At 42.8% G+C, this 14,964-nt stretch overlaps 1 long non-coding RNA gene across 1 annotated transcript; it reads right to left on the bottom strand.

Moving 5' to 3' along the window:
* Positions 1 to 339: 339 nt before the first annotated feature.
* On the bottom strand, positions 340 to 13,613 carry LOC143998398 (uncharacterized). Its single transcript, XR_013277904.1, has 3 exons — positions 13,463 to 13,613; positions 12,464 to 12,556; positions 340 to 672 (listed from the first exon to the last, which is right to left on the bottom strand). It is a non-coding gene; the product is annotated as an uncharacterized LOC143998398 (long non-coding RNA).
* Between the last annotated feature and the right edge of the window lie 1,351 nt (positions 13,614 to 14,964).

The raw sequence follows: 14,964 nt of genomic DNA, 5'->3' as shown, positions 1-14,964 counted from the left end.
CTAGCCAGAAATTATGGCAGTCAGCACCTTAATCCGGAACTTGCAAAGTCTTTGACCTCGAATAAATTTGCAACCGAAAGTGAACCGGAACCTTTCCTCAGTACCTGGAACCTTCTCTGTCTCCTTGGCAGTACTGGAAAAGCGTGGATTCGTTAGTGTCCTTGACAACCCAGCAACCAGGCACCTCTTGGGATGCCAGCTTGTTGGCCCTCCTCCGAAAAGTCCTCCCCCCGGTTGCTTACACAAGCTGCGGTGCCCCTACAAGTTGAGAGCACACCCGGACGCCTTGAATCCTCCCTCAGTTACTGTCAGAAACCATGAATCAGACTGAGACAGAAGTACAATTAAATCACACTTGTTTATTAATAAAAATAAAAAGGTAAATAGAAAAAGCGTAGTCAAGCATAGCCAGAGTCCAGTAACCAGATCGGGTAGTCAGCCAGTCCAAAGTTCATTAACCAAATCAGGTAATCAGCCAAGCCTGAAGTCAGGGATCCAAGGAGAGCAACTGCAAGCAGGATAAGGAGCCAGGAGGGATGTCATCAAGCCAGTCTTGAAACAAACAGCAGGAGATGGTTCCTTGTGATGTGACCCACACGAAGGCAGAGGAGAAGTGAGCTGGAAGGCTTTAAATAGGCAGGTCAGATGAGCATCATCGGGAACAGCTGGTAACTGTGGAGAGAGAAGAGAGCTGGCAATTAACCGACAGCTGAGCGACCAGCCCAGAGGAGGAAGGGCTAAGCCAGCCCTGACAGTTACTGTGCCTCGGACCAGCCGGTTTCGAGACTCAGAAACAGATGGATCCTTGCCCCAGACCATGCGGGTCTAATGAGGCTAGTCAAACTGACCAAGTTGCGGAGTGGCACCCGCTCCCATGACCGGGACCCCTCGCGGGGCTACCCCGGTCCAGATTCAGGAACAGGCAGCTCTGGCCTAACAACGAACCCCCGAACACGTGACTTCAGCCTCTTAAGTACCCTTCCCCAGACTCCTCAGCGGGGCCAGACGCACCCACCGATTGGCTCCGGGGAACGATGATACTCAAAGCGTCCAACCAGGCCTGGTTCTGGGCCTGTCATGTGCACCCAACTGTACACATGAACAGGCAGAACCCTAACACAGACCAGCCAAACTGAGGCTAAAGTTAAACCTACACAATCAACCCTCAGAACTCCTTTACTGTTCTGAGGAAAAACTAAATTTGTACATAGCGGACACCTTGTCAAAAGTGTCGCCACTACACATGGAATGTGCAACTCTGTCTAAAAAATGACACCGTTTATGAAAGGGCCAGGGACATTTTTCTGTTTTTTGGTTCCATAAACTTCAAATGGATCAAAAATGTGTATTGAAAAATGTAAAATGCACCATGAATATGCAAACTGCAACATGCATGAGTGTGAATTGAGCCTAAACGCTGCTACAGTAAAAGGCTATGTACACATAGGCTACCATGCTGGGGAGTATAGAGGGGGGGGGGGGTGGGGGGAGGGCGGGATGCTTGGCGCCCCTAGGAGCCGCTGTAAAAATGTCCAGTGCACGTGAGGCCTGAGGCTGGATTCACAACTATGCATTTTTAATGTTTTTTGCATTTTGCAGATATGCACTACAGAACATGGTCCATAGGATATTAATCGTTAAAAAATCAATTAGTCGTTAAAAAATCGTGATCTCGATTCAACCCCCCTGACGATCTCTATTGCAGAGTTTGCCGATTCTGTGATATGACAAGTGAAGAGACTTATTTGCTCACTCAATTATGCAAAAAAAGCCGCGCTTATGGAATAGGCTACAATCGAACAGTGATATATATGAATATTTATGTACCCCCAGATTCTTTTTCTCTTAATAATTAATTTTGCAAAAAAATGTAATTGTTTTTATGAGGTTGCTGCCTCCCTGAAAACCACAGGCTGCATTTAACAACCTGGGTTTGAAAATTGAATAATTGTTGTGGGCTGTTGGCGCTACCTCAGGCTGGTGTTCAATCTGAACCTGCCTTAACCGTTTATTATCCCTAAAGGCTATATGTATATATATATTGCACCCGTGTTTAATATTGTATTCCTATTATTGTGATTATACCAAAAAAGGTTTTTTTCTTTATATCCTTAATCCAACCAAATGTGACTATACACCACTTCTGTTAATTACCACATATAAATTCACTGGTTTCAAAAGAGCTGAAAAACAAAAGCCATACCCAAAGCACAGAAAATCAAAAACCAAATAATATTCACACTATTCTGTGATGGTGAAAAAAATCCCTATATATATGGGAAGTATAACATCTATACCTCCACTGCACGTGCACAATCCTTGTGCTAATTGTTGTTTGTTATACTATAAAGGCCCCCAAGCCTTAATATCTAGATTTGTGTGTACCACCAAAAACCTAAAAAATGCAACCTTATTCAAAACCAAAAAAAATTCTTATAAACAAAAAACAAAAAACAAAAAACAGAAAATGTGAAAAAATAAATGTGAACAGAAACATATAAAAAAATATAAAAAATATAAAAAATCATATATATAGTCCAAAGATAGTCTTTCTTCAGGTATTCCCAGAAGTACAATTATTCTGCTTCAAGTGACAGAAAGGTGACTTTTGTGATTATGCCTGTTTATTGGTGACTTCCGTGCTTTTCCCCCTCAAGGGTCCCCACTCACCGAATCCACGCACCCCCTAGGGGGTTACACGCCTGTAATCTGTGTTCCACTTTATTGAGGATCCCACTGCTTGGCTCTGTCTTCAACAGGTCCTCTCCAGGATTTTTAAAATGAGATGGGAGAAAAACTCTTTTGTCCGCCAGTAGTTCCTCAAAATGAAAAAAATCCACTCATGGTGTAGTATTTTGGTTTACTAAATACTTAAGTTGGGGGGAAGGGGAGCAAGCTACAAGAACCTTAAAAAACTTAAAAAAACTTAAAAAGAGGGGGAGGATTTTCTTTATAAATATGTATATATGGTGGGAGACTGGTAACCACTTAAAAAATGCTTTATTGCAGAAAAATTATTACAAAAAAATATATAATTAAAAAACTTTTCCATATGCCACAAAAATTTCTGCACAACACTTTGTACAAAAAATCTTTTTAGATTTTCCACAACATTGCAATCTATATCAGTTGCACTGCAAAAAAGTTTTCTTATATATGCATAACAGTCATACACTTCAGAAGATATAAAAAATCAAAAAGAATTGGCAATAATAAAAATAAAAATATATAAAAAAAATTTTTGTATAAGAAAGCAACAATACAGTCCTTCTTTATATACTTATGTATAGCAGCGCTGTGCTCAGTCATATGAGGCCTATACCCCTAAGTATACACCCTCCTTCTATGGTGGGGAGCTCTGATCTCTCTTTAGGGGGTACCGTTTTCCAGGCTCTATAAGGCTACTCATATGCTGAATAAAGATTATAAAAAAATAATAATTAGTATTGTTTAGCTTTAAATGTTGGGCATCTTTGCACAGACATAAGCAGCAAAAATGCAAAGGCCACGATGCAAAAACAGCACTCCGGTTTGCAAAATCCCTCTGAGCGAGCGGCGTGCGTTCCAGCTGCGCTCCAACGGGTCAGGCGCACCGGAAGTGACGTGGTGTGCGTAATGACGCTGTACGCGTTTCGTCATAGCTGCTGAGGACGTCTATGACGAAACGCGTACAACATTTTTTTTATATATTTTTATTTTTATTATTGCCAATTCTTTTTGATTTTTTTATATCTTCTGAAGTGTATGACTGTTATGCATATATAAGAAAACTTTGTTGCAGTGCAACTGATATAGATTGCAATGTTGTGGAAAATCTAAAAAGATTTTTTGTACAAAGTGTTGTGCAGAAATTTTTGTGGCATATGGAAAAGTTTTTTAATTGTATATTTTTTTGTAATAATTTTTCTGCAATAAAGCATTTTTTAAGTGGTTACCAGTCTCCCACCATATATACATATTTATAAAGAAAATCCTCCCCCTCTTTTTAAGTTTTTTTAAGTTTTTTAAGGTTCTTGTAGCTTGCTCCCCTTCCCCCCAACTTAAGTATTTAGTAAACCAAAATACTACACCATGAGTGGATTTTTTTCATTTTGAGGAACTACTGGCGGACAAAAGAGTTTTTCTCCCATCTCATTTTAAAAATCCTGGAGAGGACCTGTTGAAGACAGAGCCAAGCAGTGGGATCCTCAATAAAGTGGAACACAGATTACAGGCGTGTAACCCCCTAGGGGGTGCGTGGATTCGGTGAGTGGGGACCCTTGAGGGGGAAAAGCACGGAAGTCACCAATAAACAGGCATAATCACAAAAGTCACCTTTCTGTCACTTGAAGCAGAATAATTGTACTTCTGGGAATACCTGAAGAAAGACTATATGATATGATTTTTTATATTTTTTATATTTTTTTTATATATTTTTTTATATGTTTCTGTTCACATTTATTTTTTCACATTTTCTGTTTTTTGTTTTTTGTTTATAAGAATTTTTTTTGGTTTTGAATAAGGTTGCATTTTTTAGGTTTTTGGTGGTACACACAAATCTAGATATTAAGGCTTGGGGGCCTTTATAGTATAACAAACAACAATTAGCACAAGGATTGTGCACGTGCAGTGGAGGTATAGATGTTATACTTCCCATATATATAGGGATTTTTTTCACCATCACAGAATAGTGTGAATATTATTCGGTTTTTGATTTTCTGTGCTTTGGGTATGGCTTTTGTTTTTCAGCTCTTTTGAAACCAGTGAATTTATATGTGGTAATTAACAGAAGTGGTGTATAGTCACATTTGGTTGGATTAAGGATATAAAGAAAAAAACCTTTTTTGGTATAATCACAATAATAGGAATACAATATTAAACACGGGTGCAATATATATATACATATAGCCTTTAGGGATAATAAACGGTTAAGGCAGGTTCAGATTGAACACCAGCCTGAGGTAGCGCCAACAGCCCACAACAATTATTCTATTTGCTCACTCAGCTGTCAAAAGAAAACATCCGGGCAGTCTGCCAAGTTTTTAAAATGAAACATTGTAACCAACTCTTCCTTTTCCTTCTTAGATCAAAGGGAAACTTCTGTGTGTAAAGAATAAAATCCAGGCAGTCTGCCAAGTTTTTAAACAATGTAAATGCAGGAAGTTTAAATCACTTAAAGCGGGAGTCCACCGGGACTCCGCGTTTTTTTTTTTTTTTTTAAAGCCAGCAGCTACAAATACTGCAGCTGCTGACTTTTAAAATAGTGACTTACTTACTTACTTACCTGTCCAGCGCGCCCGCGATGTCGGCACCCGAAGCCGATCTCTAGGTCGTCTGTCGGGTCCTGCCGCCACCATCTTGGGTATGGGAATCAGGAAATGGAGCCTTTCGGCTTCATTTCCCGGTTCCCTACTGCGCATGCGCGAATCGCGCTGCGCAATAAGGACGCTCCCCGCTGCCTCTGGGATCTGTGTGTTTCCCAGCAGGCAGCGGGGCACTTGCGGGAAGGGGCGGGCACTTGCGGAAAGGGGCGTAAGTTACGCCCCTTTCCGCAGAGAGCTATCCCGGAAGTGGGTGCAGTTACCTGGATTATCCAGGTAACTGCACCCCCCTCCCCCCTGAAAGGTGCCGATTGTGGCACCGGAGGGGGGGAGGGTTCCGATGAGCGGAAGGTCCACTTTAGGGTGGACCTCCGCTTTAAAGTCTAAATCTTTTTCTGACACTTGTTTCTTAGTTACAATCAATATTTTTTGTTATAAAATTACTTGGAACCCCCAAACATTATATATATATTAGCAGAGACCCTAGGGAATAAAATGGCGATTGCTGCAATATTTTATGTCACACTGTATTTGCCCAGTGGTCTTTTTTTTGGGGGGAAAAAATACACTTCAATGAATAAAAAAAATAAAAATAAAATAATGACACAGTAAAGTTAGCCTGATTTTTTTGGTTTTAATCTGAAAGATGATGTTACGCCGTGAGAACCGTGAGAGAATCGTGATCTATCTTCTAAGCAAAAATATTGTGATTCTCATTTTATCTACAATCCTGCAGCTCTAATAGGAAACCACATTAAATGGACTGCAGTGCAAATCTGCAAAATGCAAAAAGCATTAAAAATGTATCGGTGTGAATCCAGCCTCAGGAGACACATGGGGCTGCCATGCATTCTGAATGGCACCCCCCACTCATCTCAGCCCGCAGCGCATTCATGGGACCCACAGGGAAATCGCAGGGTCAAAAAGATCTTGCAATTTCCCTGCGGTCATGTTTACGAAAAGGTACATGCACTTGTTTTTTTTTGGGGGGGGGGGGGGGGGGTGGAAAATGCAGGCACAGCAGCCCATTTGTTTGTAGGGCGCAAACACAGGCCTCACAGCCCGCACTAGTGTGACCCGAGCCTCAATGTCTTTTTCTCTTTGTAAGGGCCGGTTCACACCAAATGCAGTCCAGTGCATTTTTCTGCATCAAAAAAGCATGGGAAGTAGGTTATATGGTTTTCAATGGCGTAGCTCATACCAGTACGTTCAAGTTCCAGAAAAAAAAAAAAAGTAGAACGCATTGCATTTTTCCTGCACTGGAATGCTGTAAAAAGCATCAAAAATGCACTGGAAGGTACCAAAAACGCACTGGAACACGTGTTCTTATTTAGGGCTGGTCACACCACAAAAATGCACTCCAGATCCATTCCGGATGTGTTTCTGCATGTGCGATTTTGATGCTTTCCAGGTGCTTTTCTTTTCATATTTTTTCCTGTTTTTTCCCCACTATACTAGGGTCCAGTGCATTTTTGATGTGTTCCAGTGTGCGTATTTGATGCATTTGACTGCATTTCAATACAGTCTAGTGCAGCAAAAATGCAGCATGTTCTACTTTTTTTTTGGAACTGAAACTGCAAGCACCGGTGTAAACTACGCCATTGGAAACCATATAACCTACTTTCCATGCATTTTTGATGCAGAATAAAAAAAAAAGCACTGGACTGCATGTGGTGTGAACTGGCCCTTCACACCATAGAAACGTAGTCTGGATGTGTTCCAGGTGCTTTTCTACATGCGCGTTTTTGATGCGCTCCAGTGGGTTTTTTAATGCGTTTTTGGTGCGTTTTTGGTGCAGTCCAGTGCTTTTTTTCCCCTCCTTTTTTTTTCTTGACCTTAAATAGGGACATGTATGTTCCAGTGAGTTTTTAGTGCATTTAGGTGTGTTCCGGTACATTCCAGTGTATTTTTTATGCGTTTTACAGCGTTGCAGTGCAGGAAAATGCACCATGTTCTACTTATTTTTCTGGAACTGGAACGTACTGGAACTGCAAGAAACTGGTGTGAACTATGCCACTGAAAACCATATAACCTAATTTACATGCGTTTTTGATGCAGAAAAAAAACCCCACAATGGACTGCATGTGGTGTCAACTTATAATTACTGCGTTTGGCTCCCATGGCCCTCGGTGGTGTCCGGATTCAGCGCTTGAACTTTATTGATGCGCTGCGAACCCTCCTGGAAGCAGAAGTTTCATATCTGTTCTTTAAGTCTTTGAGGCGTTATAAGGGCTTTGGATGGCTATGGATATTTTTAACCTATTACACTTTTGAAGGCCCTGGAGTACCAGGACAATGGAATTTCCCATAAAATGACCCCATTTTGGAAAGAAAACACCCCAACGTATAATCTGTGAGGCATAATGAGTCTTTTGAACGGTTCATTTTTTTCCCCGAAGTTTTTGGAATATGTGGGAAAAAAATTAAAACACATTTTTTTTTTTTTTTTTTACACAAAGTTGTCAATTTATAAGATATTTCTAACACATAACATGTATATAGCAAAAATTACACCCCAAAACACATTTTGCTACTCCTCCCGAGTATGGCGATACCACATGTGTAGGACTTTTACACAGCCTGGCCACATAGAGAGGCTGAACATTGAAGTAGTATGTTCAGGCGTTCTAGGAGCATAAATGACACATCTCATTTCATTCCTACCCATCACACTTTTGAAGGTCCTGGACCACCAGGACAGTGAAATTACCCACAAAATGACCCCATTGTGGAAAGCAAACACCCCAACGTATATTCTATGAGGCATGGGCTGCAAATAGGTACTCGGGTACTCTGATGGCCTGGTGACAGGTACTCGGGTACTCTGATGGCCTGGTGATAGGTACTCTGATGGTTTGGTGACTGATATTTGGGTACTCTTCAGGGGGTGGTGACAGGTACTCAGGTACTCATATGGACTGTGACAGGTACTCAGATGAACTGTGACAGGTACGCAGGTACTCTGATGGACTGCGACAGGTACTCGGGTACTCTGATGGACTGCGACAGGTACTCGGGTACTCTGATGGACTGCGACAGGTACTCGGGTACTCTGATGGACTGCGACAGGTACTCGGGTACTCTGATGGACTGCGACAGGTACTCGGGTACTCTGATGGACTGCGACAGGTACTCGGGTACTCTGATGGACTGCGACAGGTACTCGGGTACTCTGATGGACTGCGACAGGTACTCGGGTACTCTGATGGACTGCGACAGGTACTCGGGGAATCTGATGGACTCTGACAGGTACTCGGGGAATCTGATGGACTGTGACAGGTACTCGGGGAATCTGATGGACTGTGACAGGTACTCAGGTACTCTGATGGCCTGTGACAAGTACTCAAATACTCTGATGGACTGTGACAGGTACTCAAGTACTCTGATGGAGTGTGACAGGTACTCTGATGGACTGTGAGTGACAGGTACTATGAGGGGTGGTGACAGGTCCTCTTTATTGGGGGGGGGCAATCAGTGTGATTGGTGTACATTGTAGGCGGTAACGAGATGTTACCGCAATCTCCTCCTCACACACAATCGGTGTGTGAGGAGGAGAACCCGGTAACATCTTGATACCGCGGTTTGTTTACAGCCGATCATGTGGGTAAACAGCCGGCCAATGGCTGTTTACCAGCATCGGTGATGAGCAGTGTTCCCAGGGAACACGCCGCCACCGACGTGCACGTGCAGCGCGCTCACGATCGCGCGCATGCGCCGTGCACAGTGGGGGTGTTACCATCTGTGATCGGCCGTGACTTCATCACGGCCGATCACGTGGTAAACAGCCATAACCAATGGCTGTTCACCCCCTTCGGTAGCGAGCGGTGTCTCCGTGACACGCCGCCACCGAAGAAACAGGGATGCGCGCGCACGATCGTGCGCATTCCCTGTTTAAACAGGAGGCCGTCATATGATGGCCTCCCGCCACAATAGGTGCGCCGCCTGGCCGTCATTTGACTGCCGGCGGTCAGAAATTAGTTAAGCATGGGGCACGAATCAAGAGGAAAGGGAACAAACAACTTACTAAACTCCTACATGATCTCGCCTCTATAGAAGCTAAAACACAAACATGCTCCCTCGCAGTCTTTGGAAATCGAATTGGGGACTCTTCGTGCTCAGATAACTGATCTACTCCATTATAAAGCGAAGGTGGCATTACAGTTTTGCCGTAAACTGACGTATGAGTCGGGCAACAAATGTGGGAAACACTTAGCCAGATCGGTTAGGGATCTAAAGTCTAACTCTTACATTCCGCAAGTAGTGGATGCGAATGGCCAGCGGGCCTCTACCCCAACCTAGATAGCCAAAGTATTTAGAGGGTTCTACTCCGATCTTTACAATCTGCCACAATCAGGCTCCAGACAGGAGGAAATAGACGGCTTTATTGCAAACTCTGGCCTTCCATCCCTCTCATCAGAGTCACAGGAATGCCTGGAGGACCCGATTACACTAGAAGAAGTCCAGACAGCCATAGGCTCTTTAAAGATGGGTAAAGCCCCGGGTCCTGGCGAATATACAGCGCAATACTATAAGACCTTTCTCCCTATCCTCGGGCCACGCATGGTGAACTTATTCAATGCCCTGAGCTCAACTGGGGATTTTCCCAGGGACACCCTTAGAGTCAACATACCGTTGATACATAAAGAGGGCAAAGACCCGAGCCTATGTGGGAGCTACAGACCCATCTCCTTTCTAAACTTGGACCTAAAACTGTTTTCTAAAATCCTGGCCACACAATTAGCGCAACACCTGCAGTTCCTTGTACACTTAGACCAAGTAGGTTTTATTCCTTCCAGAGAGGCAAGGGACAATACCATTAAGGTGCTAAACCTGGTGCATAAGGCAAAGTCTTCTGGGACCCCCTGTATTTTTGTGAGTACCGACGCTGAAAAGGCCTTTGATCGGGTGAACTGGAACTTCATGTTCTCGGTTCTTTGTCACATAGGCCTAGGTGAACAGATGTTAAAATGGATAAGCAAGATTTATTCACACCCCTCAGCTCAAGTAAAGGTGAATGGGGTGCTCTCATCTCCCCTTGACATCGGGAATGGAACCAGACAGGGATGCCCCCTTTCGCCCCTCTTATTCGCTCTGTCCCTGGAACCCTTTCTTTCCACAATTAGGCAAAATGCAGACATAACGGGACTCCAAATGGGTAAATTTAACTGTAAGATATCAGCCTACACGGATGATATGCTGTTCTCGCTGACGAACCCCAGAATTACCCTACCGAACCTTCTCCAGGAATTCCAGAGATACAGGAATGATCTCTCACCCAAAAATAAACTTCTCGAAGTCGGAGGCCATGGTGGTTGTACCTACATTCCAGCTTTCAATTTACATGGACCGACACGGCCCTCAAGTATTTAGGTACTTATATTCCGCCGGACATCTCACACACGTTTTCGCTGAACTTCCCCCCCCCTTATAATCAGGACACGTAGTCTACTTCACAAATGGCACTCTGGCTTACGCTCCTGGTTCGGGAGATGCAACCTAATTAAAATGAATATACTTCCCAAATTTACCTACATTTTTTTAAGCTCTCCCGGTCCAGATCCCGACCCCATTTTTCAGACAGGCTCATTCCCTACTCACCCAGTTTATATGGGCCCATAAAAAACCCAGACTTAAGTGATCACAATTGATGCTACCTAAACATCAGGGAGGGTTAGCTCTTCCCGACCTACGACGATACTATCTGGCCTCCCATCTTGGGCGAGTATTAGACTGGAACCGCAACAATGACGCTAAACTCTGAGTGCAATTAGAACAATTCCAATCCCGCATCCCGTTAAAAAGTGCCATGTGGTGTTTTAAGGATTTACCCACAGAATTGAAGTCGCATCCCACCATAGGGGTCTCATTGAAAGTTAGCCATCTGATTGCTGAACAAAATACAATAACATCTTCGACTTCCCCCCTATTTCCTATATTTGGTCATCCGAAATTTCGAACCGGGGATTCACTCCTTGGAGTACAGCCCTCTTAGAAACTCCAATCTAGATCATGCGTCCTCATTCGTCATTGACGGAAAATTGCCCTCCATCTCGGCCCTGACCGATTCGACAGGAATATTTCACCTACCTTTCTGGAGGGCGGCACAACTGCATCATTTCCTCCACTCACTCAGTCCCCAATCCTCAAAATTTCGCTCGCCAACAGACCGAGTTTGAGAATCTATGCACAAGCAAGGGCCCCTTGGCCCACATCCTTTCCCAAACATATGCTCTCCTGAATACACCACCAGAACATCCACATTTACTCTGTTTATCCAACTGGGAGAAAGACCTTGCCTGCTCGTTTTCTCTGGCACAGAAACAGTGTATTCTCACTTTAGCTCTTAAATCCTCGTTATGCACTAAAATACAAAAGACGAATTTCAAACTTCTCACCCGTTGGTATTTGACACCATCGAGACTGCATAAAATCTTTCCCTCTTCCTCCAACCGATGTTGGCGGTGTGGAATAGAAGAGGACACACTGATCCATGTCTTTTGGTCCTGTCCCAGACTAACGGACTTTTGGAAAGAGGTCAGACGCATAACAGAAAAATTTACAGAATTTCCCATCCCGGAAGAAGCTGCATTCTTCCTCCTGCACCATTCACAGATTCCCATTAAGAAGTACAAAAAAAAAATTGCTTTTAAGCCATTTATTAAATGCAGCAAAGTCCTGCATTCCTCTTCAATGGAAACAATGTTCTCCCCCTTCCATTATCCACTGGATTAGGAAAATAGAAGACATTAAGAAAATGGAAGACTTGATCCTTACGGCGCAAAATAGACAATACATTTTTAAACAGACCTGGGACAAAATGGAATACCTTTGTATTCTCGTTGGAAGGACGCCGCCTACTGTCGATCTAGTGACCTGCACCTTGCTTGTTAGGTCCCCTGGGCCTTGACTGCCATGTGTCTCATCCTCTTATTTGTACTTCCCTCCTGCTTCTTCTCTGCCCCCCCCTTTTTTCTTTACCCTCTTCTCCCCCCCCCCTTCTCAGAAAAAGTGAAAAAGTTGGGAGTGACGCCCCCCCCCCCCCCCATCTGGGATGGATTATACTGGGGGTTTTATGACCCCAGATCTTGATACAGTATTTTACCTGTGCATTAAAATGTTACGATAGAACTAAGACAAGACCACAATTACAGATATACCTGTACCTATTATTGTCTTGATGCATCCTGTACTGAATTTTCTCTGTTATTTTATGTAATCCGGGGACCGTCTTCCCCCATTTGGAGTTGAATAAAAAACTATATTAGAAAAAAAAAAAAAACAACAACATCTGATCGCAAAAATAGTCAAAACAAAAAACAGACACAATGTAAACATGTAAGCAAGAAATATATTAAAAACAAAAAAATAGAAAAATTTGCAAAAAAAATATGTATATACCATATTTATCGGCGTATAACATGCAATTTTTACCGATCCCCCGCTGTTTCTAATCCTTTCTGGCTTTCTCCGTGGCTTCTGGGTATTTTCAGCTATCTTCGGCCGTTCTTGGTTATTTTCGGCCACACTCAGCCGTTCTCGGCGGTTTTCGGCCAAGTGTGGCCGAAAATACCTGAGAACGGCCGAAGATAGCCGAAAATACCCGAAAGTCGCCGAGAATGGCCGAGAACTACCGAGCGCAGTCGAGATACACAGGACATCCGCTCTGTATCTCGGCGGCACCATTTTTAAATGGCAAACACACTGAAAAGACTGCAAATGACTGACAAGGCTGCAAATGACACTGACAAGGCTGCATTGATGGGCATTTAAATGTAAGTTTTTTTTCCTTAAACTTCCCTCCTAAAAGTTTTTTTCTTTTAAATTCCCTCCTAAACTTGGGGTGCGTGTTATATGCCGATAAATACGGTATACCAATATAAATCACATATATCACTGTATAACAAATTTTGTCTAATTATGCGATTTAATGCTTATTGTTAAAGATTTCTTAAAAAACTGTTCAAGGATAAGAGGAAACAATAAGATGTCAAACCATATACATGATGGAAAGAATGCACATACACATGAAAATCAACCATGTCCATATATATATATATATATATCTCATGTGGAAACAAAGTATTGTGCATATAATCGCATATACATCGCACATTTTCCACACAGAACCATCCTAGAAAGCATTCAATATTTATTGAATTTACCTTTCTACTGAGATCACTTATGGAAACCAAAAAGGAACTAAAGGAGAAAATAAATAAATAAATAAAAAAAAAAAAAAGGAAAAATTACCAAAAAGCACTCATTTTTCAAAATAAAAGGAAAAAAAAAATTCCAACAAAGCAAAGGATGGTGAAGCAAGGGCAAAAAAAATCCAAAATAATATTTATCTATTAGGTAAACATGTACAAAGCTGTAAAACATCCTACGCATTTCGGATGTTAGTCCTTAGCCATGACTAAGGACTAATGTCTGAAACGCGTAGGCTGTTTTACAGCTTTGTACATGTTTACCTAATACAGAAATGCTATGGTGGATGTCATACCGAGTGCCAACCATCCCTTTCCTTACTCTGCTACAAACAGTTAACCCTTGGCTGGGCATGCAGTGCACTGGATTACCCCCATGCAGTCACAATTGTCCTGCATAAGCCGACAGCAATTTGCAGTCCTCATGATTACAAGAATTTGCTTGTTGCTGAAGCATGCAGTCCTAATTACTGAAAACAGTTGACCTCTTGCTGAAGCATGCAGTCCTAATTACTGCAAGTAGTTAACCCTTTTGTGGTGCACTGCATTAACCCTTGCAGTCAGAACTGTCCTACCTAAACCAACAGCAGTCATCAGTCCTAATGACTGCAGGCAATTAACCCTTTTCTGGAGCACACAGTACACTGTAATAACCCCTGCAGTCCTAATTCCTACAAGCAGTTAACCTTTCTTTACTACAACATTAACCTTTACAGCCAAAATGACCCTCCTTAAACCAACAGCAACATGCAGTCCTATTTACTGCAAGCAGTTAACCCTTTGCTGGATCATACAGATCACACTGTATTTACCCCTACGATCAGAATGGTCCTAGCTAAACCAACAGCAACATGCAGTTCCTGATTACTCCAAGCATGAAACCCTTTGCTGATGCAAGCAGTTAACCCTTTGCTGGAGCATGTGGTGCACTGCTTTACCCTTGCAGCCAGAGCTGTCCTAACTAAACCAACAGCAGTCTTCAGTCCTAATTACTACAAGCAGTTAACCATTTGTTGGAGCATGTGGTACACTGCATAAATTCTTGCAGAGAGAATGGCCCTACATAAACCAACAACAGTCTTGAGTCCTGGTTACAGCGGGTAGTTAACCCTTTGCTGGAGCAGGTAGTGCAATAAATGAATCCCTGTAGTCAGAATTCAGTTTATTAACCCCATGCAGCCCTAACATCTGCAAGCAGTGAACCTTTCGACCAACAGCAGTCTTTAGCCCTAATTACTACAAGCAATTTTATTGACCCCTGCAACCAGAATGGTCCTGGCGGTTAACCCTTTGCTGGAGTATACAGTGCACTGTATTAACCCCTGTAGTCAATCTGCAGTTTAATAACCCCATGACCAAAATCTGAAAGCAGTGGACCTTTTGATCTAAACAGCAGTCTGCAGTTCTAATTACTACAAGCAGTTAACCCTTTGCTGAAGCATGCAGTGTCCTGCATT

The sequence above is a fragment of the Lithobates pipiens genome, unplaced genomic scaffold, assembly GCF_037356315.1.
Source record: "Lithobates pipiens isolate NorthernLeopardFrog02 unplaced genomic scaffold, aLitPip1_a1.2 Scaffold_19, whole genome shotgun sequence".
Classification (NCBI taxonomy): domain Eukaryota; kingdom Metazoa; phylum Chordata; class Amphibia; order Anura; family Ranidae; genus Lithobates; species Lithobates pipiens.
This window is presented reverse-complemented; position numbering and strand designations above follow the sequence as displayed.